We start from the raw sequence: 9842 nt of genomic DNA on the forward strand, positions 1-9842 counted from the left end.
AAACAGAAACGCTAGGCCTCGACCCAACCGCGGGGATGATGCATGCTAGATTTCAGGGGCGAGGTCGAGGACGAGGAGGAATGGGGCCAGGAAGGGGCCGCAGACAGTTAATTTGTTACAATTGCGAAGGACCAGGGCACTACGCTCGTGATTGTACCAACCCAACGAGAGTATCATGTTCATACTATGCTCAGTTTGATCATGAAATGGTAGATTTTCCTACGTTGATCACACAGATGCGCAAGAAAGGGGTACTCCAGCCTACTCCAACTCAGAATATCCAAATGATGAGGTCTGAACCCCGTGAAGAAAACCCCAACATGAATATGATGCTCAGAAATGGCACGACCACAGGGGAAGATAAGGGAAGCAGCCTGAGGAAGATACATAGGTTTGCAAGGCTCCTACAAAGGAACCTGAGGTTGACTTGGAACACACAAAGGAGACGTTTATGGAAGCTAAGAAGAGCTTCGTAGAGGCCTCTACTTCAGGTAGTAAGGATCAACCAGAGCCAGGAATGGATCCTTCTATGCTTACTACCTTTTTAGAGACATGCATGAAGCTGATGTGCGACAATAAGGTAGTCAAGGGACTACAGGAGTTGATCACCAGGTGCGCAGGGTTGGGAGAACCACGCGTAGTCCGAAAACTGGGAAAGCATACATTATGCACCAGGAGGGAAATGAGGTTGACGGTGCAGATTGGAAAATATGAAATGGATTAGGCAATCCTAGACCTGGGTTCGGACGCGAATGTGTTACCAAAGCAGACATGGGAACACATGGTCAGACCCGCGTTATAGTGGTCGCCTATTCAATTACGAATGGCAAACCAATAGAAGATTTTTCCCATGGGAAGGTTGCAAGGGGTAACAGTTGATATCGAAGGCGCGAGCACACAGACGGACTTTGAAGTAATAGAGATTGTTGATGACAGCAATCCTTATCCCACATTGCTAGGAATAGACTAGGCCACTGATATGAATGGGGTCATCAACCTGAAGAAGCGGAAGATGATATTCAAGAAAAAGTCCCTACGCGTAGTAGTTCCATTAGATCCAGCCGAAGGAGCGCGCTACACTGAACCTGTGTGTGATGATGGAAGCGACGATGAGCTAGATTATTACTACAAGATAACTGCGCAAAATCAGGATTGGGTGAATCTGACTGTAGATAGAAGGATCTAGCGTGAGCGCGCAAGTTCCTGCACTGCGGATTCAGACGAAGAAGACGAACGTTGGCACAATCAGTTGAATGAAGTGACAACGTTGAATTGCAACATGATGATTAGATCACTGCATTGCGTAACAACCCAGGCCCGAGATCTGCCAACATATGATGGATTGACAGCGGTGGATGAATTCTTGAGCAAGTTTGAAAGCGCAGTACCAGAACAACAGCGGTTCGATGCATTGAAGTGGGCGCTGCACACGACACCTGTGCGATGGTGGGGAACACATCAAGGAAATTTCAAAAACTGGCACGGATGTAGAAGGATGATGTGCCTATGATTTGGGAAACTGCAACTACGGATAGAAGATAAATACGATGGACGAGATGACCCGCACATGCACCTCGCGAAATGGACCAAGGCCTATGGAGAAGAACCTCAGCCTAAATGGGTACACTTATTCTACCATACCCTGGATGTCATACCCATGAATTGGTATACTGAGACGGAACTCCGACATGGTACGGGTGAATGGGATGTCTTGCGTGAGGGATTTTTGTTAACATTCACATTTGAAGACTGATGGTCGGATATTGTTGACGACGTGCTGCAAGCCATAAAATCTGCCATCTTCAAAATACCACAGGAACCACGGCAAGTAGTTCAACCAGCATGGGCAACCCAGTTAAGCAGGGCCCTAGAATGTTATAATGTGCAAGTAGAGGAGGATGATGACGACCCCCAAAATATTAATATTCCAGAAATTGATGTCAAGAGGTTCGAGGATCATCAATCGAGGATCCCGACATCACTACTCTGCTAAAAACAAAGCAGGCAAACATTGGCACAGACACAGAGCCGAAGTACGCGATGCTTGGGGACTATTGGGATGATGCTATGGTAGATAAGGTCGCCGAGTTACTCCACGAATATCAAGATTTGTTCCTAACCAAAATTACGGACTTAAAGGGGATCATTGGCGACTTAGGGATGATGAAGATCACTCTGAAACCAGACGCGAAGCCCATTAAGCAGCGACCTTACCGTTTGAATCCGAAGTATAAACAAAAGGTCCACGAAGAACTAGACAAAATGCTTGCAGAAGAAATTATTGAACAAGTCGAAGAATCTGACTGGGTGAATCCTATGGTAGTACAGGAGAAAAAACAGACGGGTGAAATTAGAATATGCGTGGACCTCATGAAGCTTAATGATGCCTGTGTTCATGATCCATTCCCGACACCATTTACAGATGAAGTATTGGAGAATGTTGGCAGTCAGGAAGCTTACTCATTCACGGATGGCTTCTCAGGGTACCATCAGATCAAGATCACACCAAAAGATAGGAGCAAGACAACCTTCACAACCGAATGGGGTTGTTTTCAACACACCGTTATGCCCTTTGGACTGAAGAATGCACCAGCGATATTTTCATGCGTAGTGGTGGCCGCGTTCAAAGAGTACATCCACAAGTTCTTGGAGGTCTATCTGGATGATTGGACTGTATTCAAATTAGTTAAACACCATATAGCGAGCTTACGTTTGATGCTGCATACTTGCCGATGACACCAAAATGCGTTGAATCTTAAAAAGTGCACCTTCCTTGTCCCCTTTGGAAACCTGCTCAGCCATGTGGTCTAAAAACAAGGTCTGATGGTGGATCCTGCAAAGATTGATGTTATCCTGAATCTAGAAGCACCGCGAAGTGTCAAACAACTACGCACTATGTTGGGGCACACTGGTTACTATAGGAAGTTTATCAAGAGCTATGCACAAATAACAACGCCAACGGAAAATCTATTGAAAAAGGATGCTACATATTGTTGGAATGATGATTGTAGGAAAAGTTTGGATGTTATCAAGGAGAAAATGGCATCTGCTCCCATCCTGGTCTTCCCAAAATGGGATGTAGAATTTCATGTACATGTTGATGCGTCGTGTATCGTGTTGGGATCTATACTTACGCAAGAAGGTGCAGAAGGCGCGGATCACCCAATCGCATTCACAAGTCGGCGGTTGTCCAAAGCCGAAAAGAACTACTCTACTACTGAGCACGAGGGGTTGGCAATGGTATACGTGCTCTAGAAATACCGACACTATTTACTTGGCAAGCACTTCAAGATGTATACCGATCATTTCGCATTGAAATACCTAGTGAACAAGCCTATGTTGGGGGGGCGCATATGCAGATGGCTATTACTGTTTCAAGAATATGACTTTGAGGTCATCGTAAAGCCGAGATACCTAAATGCAGGACCAGATCACTTATCACGAATTGCGACAGGCAAGGATCCAACAAATTTGGAAGAAGGACTACCTGATGCACAGCTCTTTGTAGTACGCGTCGCGGACGGCCACTTTGAAGATATAATCCATTTTTTAACCACATGGATTGTGCCAAAGGAATATTTAGTTCAGCAGAAGAAGGAATTGGCGGTACGTGCAACAGAATTTTCTGTCATCGCGAGGCACCTCTACAAAATGGGAAATGATGAGATATTGCAAAGATATGTACCTAAATTTGAATGAGGACGGATCCTCGTGGAAGCACATGGAGGGGCTGAAGGAGGACACTATGCAGGACGCGCGACGGCAGAGAAGATTCTTCGCGCTGGGCATATTGTTATGTACCCAATTTGCGGATAGCAGCAATTACAGGCATGTCGGACCGCGAAGCCTTGGAAGAGAGACTCGCGCAATTAGAAGAGCTCGAGGAAGAATGGTTTCTGGTGGGATTCCATCAGCAAGTACAGAAACAGTGCGAGAAAGCCTGGAACGATCACCATATCAAGATGTGCACATTCAAGGTAAATGATTTAGTGTTGCTGTATGATAGCAAGTTCGAAAAAATTCCGAGGAAACTCAAAATGTATTAGTTAGGACCATATGTGGTCAAAGAAGTTACAGACGGAGGCGTGGTCCAGCTAGTCAAAATTAATGGAGAACCCTTCCCCGGAAGAGTAAATGGCAGTCACCTGAAGCCCTACACGGGTGGGCCAACTGTCTGACTAACCGACCAAAGAACAGTCTTCGCAACCCGACAAGTCGAACAGAGGTGCAGGACTATAAACACAGGTACTAGAAGCTGACAGCAAAGTAGAGAATCAGGTCAAACATAGATGATTCAGAAGCAGAAATGGAGCAGATCCAAACAACGACAACATGGTGCATTGCGGACCTTTGTACAGAACAGGCACAGCTGGATGGGCTTCGCACAAAGATCGACGTGCCAGCAGAGTGACTTGGGACAAGTCACGATGATTGTGTTGGGGGCTTGTTGGGCAGCGGATCCCCCCATAGTATGTTTTTGGGGCTTGAAGCCCGGATTTTGGTCAAGTGTAATGTAAAGACCCCGCGAAATGCGGGTGTAGAGCACGAGAGTCTAGGGTTGTCCACCCTAAGATAATGTAATTTAATGTAGAGTGTGTCGGCCTACCCATGGTCCGCGAACCATGGGATTGTATAAATAGAGTGAGGCTCTAAGTGTAAAGTCAGTCTTGGTCTTAAGTCTTATGATGTTTTTGGATGATGAATTCGCTCTGAGTTTGTAAGTCTGAGCCTTGGGTTGTAGTAGTAGGCACAGAGGCCTGGTAGAGTCCGCAGTTGTGTGCGCGACCCTGCAGCTGAGTGCGCAGGGTGGAGTTGGGATTGTATCTGAAGATAGGATTAATAAAAGATAAGTTGATTCTGAAATATTGTGTGTTTATGCTTCTGTTATGTTTATGCATCTCTTTATAGTTTTATGATTGCGCACTTTTGCTAAGAAAGTTGAATGATTAATGAGAATATTGGGTACACAAAATTAAGTTAAGATCTATAATAAGAGCACAATAAGGATAAAGGATCTAGACAGCACCCCTTCGCGCTCTTTACAGAGCTATGCGGAAGTATTCACATAAGCTGCGAAGGACAAACGGCTGCGCGGAGAAACATAGGTGCACAGGTTCGGTTCGCGAACTTCCTAGACTTCATAAAGACATCCCTAGGGTGTGGAAACCTGGTTCCAACACCCTCCCATACTACCTCGGGTGATACCTCAATCCATGCATTGCGGAATGTTGTCGAAAGGGTCGATAGTTTTGGGATCTATTTGGCTAAATTACTTCTGAACCTGGGTCAGGCCCCAACAAGCCAACACACATCTTCTCAATCTTTTCAAGGATACCAGATCATTTAACATTTACAATTCCTCCTGATTGTGGACTCTTTCTCTCCAAAAACACATTTTGTCAGATTTATCCTACACCATTTAACCCTTAGCTAAGTTATTATCCCATCTGCAGAGCTTCTAAGCTAACAAAATTGGCTTTTCTCCTCACTTGGTTGTGTTAGCGCTAGATTTTATACCATATTAGCATGTGTTAACATGCTCTTCCCATTTGGGAAGGGCATTTTTGCACTTGTTCGAACCTGGAAGCCACATTACCCGAAAAAGCAAGCTAGGGCTCACCTAAAAACCAAATTTAGCTGGTAAAAACTGAAATAAAGGAATTAAATTAAAGAACATGGCTTTAACTCTTACCTACAACTAACAGGAGTCGAAACGGTGACCTGGATTGTGCATAATTAGCTTCGGAAGATCTACTTCTTTTTACTCTCCAAATATCTCTCATCAACTGAATTGGTGCAAATGAGGAGCTCAACTCCTATTTATACACATTGTAGATATGGTTGAACCATAGGTTTTGTCATGTTTAAGAAATTTTTCCTTATTTTTCTAACAATTAATCCTAGTTACTATTTGCAATATGTTTGACATGTTCTAATGTAGATTTAATTTTTGCAAATTTGATCATTACAAACCCGGTGCGAGCTTTCTTTTTAGGGACTTTTTCTCACTTGTGAAACTGAAAAAACCCCAAGTTACCTTCTTCGGGCTTGTAAAACTCCTATGAAGAAGATTTGATCCATTCTTTTTTTGTTGTTTTCTCACTCCTTAAACTAAAAAAGATACCACGAGTTTTCTTCATCTAACTTGTTTCAAACTTTACGAAAAATATCAAGTTTAGTTTGTTCCCCTTGTATTCATCATTAAGTGAGGTGGGAATCTATTAACAATAGGTTTATCACTTTATCCAACCTTAACGAACTACCTACGGAAAAGGAACTGTGTCAAGTATACTATTAACCTTTTGTCACACCCAGTCACCAACCATGACAAAGATACCCCCTTAGAGTCTTCTTTAATCTCTTTTCAAACTCTTTCGATGTGAAAAGGCCGATGATTTTACCCTTTCTTGATTCCTTAAACCTAAGAAGATTGGGAGAAAATTATAACAAACAATGGTTACTATATCTATATATGACATAATTTTGGGCAGCAATCTATTGTCCATCCCTTGAACATGGCACTTTTCCTGGTATATTCCTCTTTTGACAGCTTCTCCGAGAACCCTACCGCATTGCCTTGATACCTTGATGTTCCTGCATCTTTGTGTCTTGCTCCTCCTAGTATTCTTAAGTGTAAGTTGTCTAGTCTTTTTTATGTTGTGCCTTCTATTTTTCAAGGGATCATCTACTCCGTGTTACCTTTATCAACCATTTGATCATATGCATATTGCCCTCAGTCAGTTCATCCTATGTTTTTACTCTATCTTGAAAATCAATCATTTTCTCTCGTTTCGCATCAATTGATGTAGGACTCTGCATTGCCTATCTTTAATAGATCCCTTCCTATCGACTTCAACACATTATCTGGGAAGTGGATTGAGAAACACCACGATACTCTAGAGCTTATAGTACTTAGTGGCAGTTTTAAATGCATTTTATTGGAGGTTTTCACTATTGGCTCCCACTTGAACGATTCTATAAGTGTTTGACCTCAACTCCTTTATTCACACTCGCTAGATAGTATTGCGCATCTTGGAGACCATCATCCTTATCGATGGCCATCCTTGTGTATGTTAATGATTTTCGTAATTGATGGGTAATCAGATGAATTATTTCATGTTTGACATCAACTCATTTATTCACATGTGTATATTTATGCTATTATGCGACGGTGATGAAGACCTTGGGTAGACGCTTGCATCACTCAACATTGTTTCCTCTCCCAAGTTGAAACTATTGTTTTTTAGATACAACCTATCAGATTGGTCACATTATGACATATATCCACATTGTGCTTATCAATGGACACCATCAGTCATAGATCCATAGGAAATCATTATGGTTTAGCTACTGAGCATGGGAATGCTCGACTCAGGACATGACTATATGTTTTTGACATATGTTTGTTTTTTGTAGGCCTCCTTCTATTCTCAAACTCTACAACTCTCTCTCATCAACTATGTTATAAATTATTTCAGCCATCACCTTCTTCTTTGGCCTCGCACTTTAAGGGGCATTTGTTATATAGGAAAATACCTCCTCATTAGCTCAGAGGAGAAGATCATCTTGGTGACTGGAATACACCCTTGTTTCAGGCCTTTTTGACATTGTAATGCACCCTGCTAGACCATGTTAGAGTGTGTTAACGCTAGCCATATACCAGTAACCTACACTACCCTAGCATATAACAGTCTATATCTTCATGGTGACCACATTACCTAACTTTCACATAGCCACAAGAAAAAATCATGATTTGGCTCATTGGTGACTATGTTTATCACTCAAGTTGACTCTAAAAAAGTGGGAAAATATAGCCTCAAGATCATTCATTGATGTTTCCTATCCTAACAAAGCATACTAAAGTGGGAGAAAGTAATAGAACTGAGGAAACATCTTACACCCTATGGATTTTTACCAAAGTGAACTGAATATATAATTGGTAGTCTTTTCAGCCTCCCCTCTCCTATATATTGGAGGCTAGGCCATTAAAATAAGGATTAGAATTCAGGTATTATTATGCTGCAAAGATATTGTTTGAGAGAGAGAGATTGAAGAGCTAGGAGTTGGAGGATGTCATGTTTCAACTACTGATGGTTGTAACTTTCCTTCACTTTATGGATATATAGATCTACTATTTTTCCTTCCATATTGTTGTCAATTACTCATGTATTTTGTGTTAACTTAATGATAACTTTGAAGATGGTATTATACTTGTATATTCAATGATGTGTTGTTATTCATTTATTGATATTTGAATTTATTTAAGGGTTATGTTTGCTCTCATTTTTGTGCAGGATCGAACTTTGGAGTTGGTTGGAAAAGATTCTCAACCACACTAACTACTCCAACTTGTCTACACGAAAGGATCATCAGGTAACCCTTTACCTTTACTTTGTCAATTCTAGCTTATTATTTGCATTATTGAATGAGTCGGACCATAGCTTCAATAGAGAAATTTTGAGGTCTAAAACGTTATAAAATAATAGTGGAAATAATAAAATAAGATTAGATTACCTCATCATTTGGAGAGAAAAAAGAAAAATCTACTTTTTCAACTCGTACTTTCATCTTATCTCTCCATTGTTTTACACATATTTCGAGCGGGAGAACTCATTGGATTTGGAATTAATTTTGGATCCAAGGAGTACCCATGTTGCATACTTTCAATGGACCCTACTACATGAAAAATGTGAAATACATGAAAAAACGTGATTGCAATCATTTTTTCATGTACTTCACATTTTTCGTGTAGTAGGTATGTCAAAAGTAAGCAACATGGGTACTCCTTGGATGAAAAATTAAATTTCGCATCCAACAAATGCTCCTGCTTGAAATTTGAGTAAAATTGTAGGGAGATAAGTTGAAAATACGAGTTGAAAGTGTAGTTTTTTATTTTTTTATCTTTTTATATTTTTACCTTTTTACTCCAAAAATGGTGAATCATCCCTCATGGTTGACATCATCATATTTAATCCTATTGGTTATTATAAAGTTGATTTTTGTTGTACATTTTTGTTTTGAGTCCCATTTTTTACCTCAAAATTTCTCATAGATCCCTTGATTAGTCTGCCCTAGGTTTCTCAGAAAACCTCGGAGGGTTTTCTAGTTTGTCCAACCGAACTTAAATCCCTATAGCACAAGGGGTTGCAATAAGGCCTCCCTCCCTTCATTCAATAATGTACCCATTAACATGAAACAAATATGCCATTACACGTACAACAATTTAAACATGAAATCTAAGATCAAATTACAAATCATTTCACATTATCTATTAACATTGTTGAGCACTCATTTCTACCAGTGCAACCCAGAACCATCATAGATAAGTAACCCTTCCATCTAGGATGTTAGTTTAATACCATGCAATCCATGCAACCATGCTTTCACATCTTCTTGTAGCTTGTAATAAGCAATTTATACATAGTAAGAATGTACAATATTGTAATTAACAAAATCATGTCACTGCAATGAGAAAGATTCCATGCTAACTATTACATTAACGTAACCATTATATCCACAGGTTGTTCCAACACCTTGTACACAGTTACAACAACAACATTGGTCAATCATATAGACAATGAAATCCTGAACCATGCCTTCTATAAACATAATTTTCAAACTAGCAAAATACATACATATATATGTATACACACACACACATACATATATATATATATATATATATCCATTCTTAAATTATTGAGAACATGAGAGATACCTATCTCAAACTAATGGGAAATTGAGTCTGAGACTATGATTCTCCACCCAACTATAAACAACTACATCCAAATCTCACTTGTAGTTTTCACCCCAGAGCCGAATTCCAGGGGTTGAGGGATATT

Source organism: Pinus tabuliformis, chromosome 4_1 (genome assembly GCF_031772625.1).
Source record: "Pinus tabuliformis cultivar Carrire ecotype Pingquan chromosome 4_1, CPIR1, whole genome shotgun sequence".
NCBI classification, from domain to species: domain Eukaryota; kingdom Viridiplantae; phylum Streptophyta; class Pinopsida; order Pinales; family Pinaceae; genus Pinus; species Pinus tabuliformis.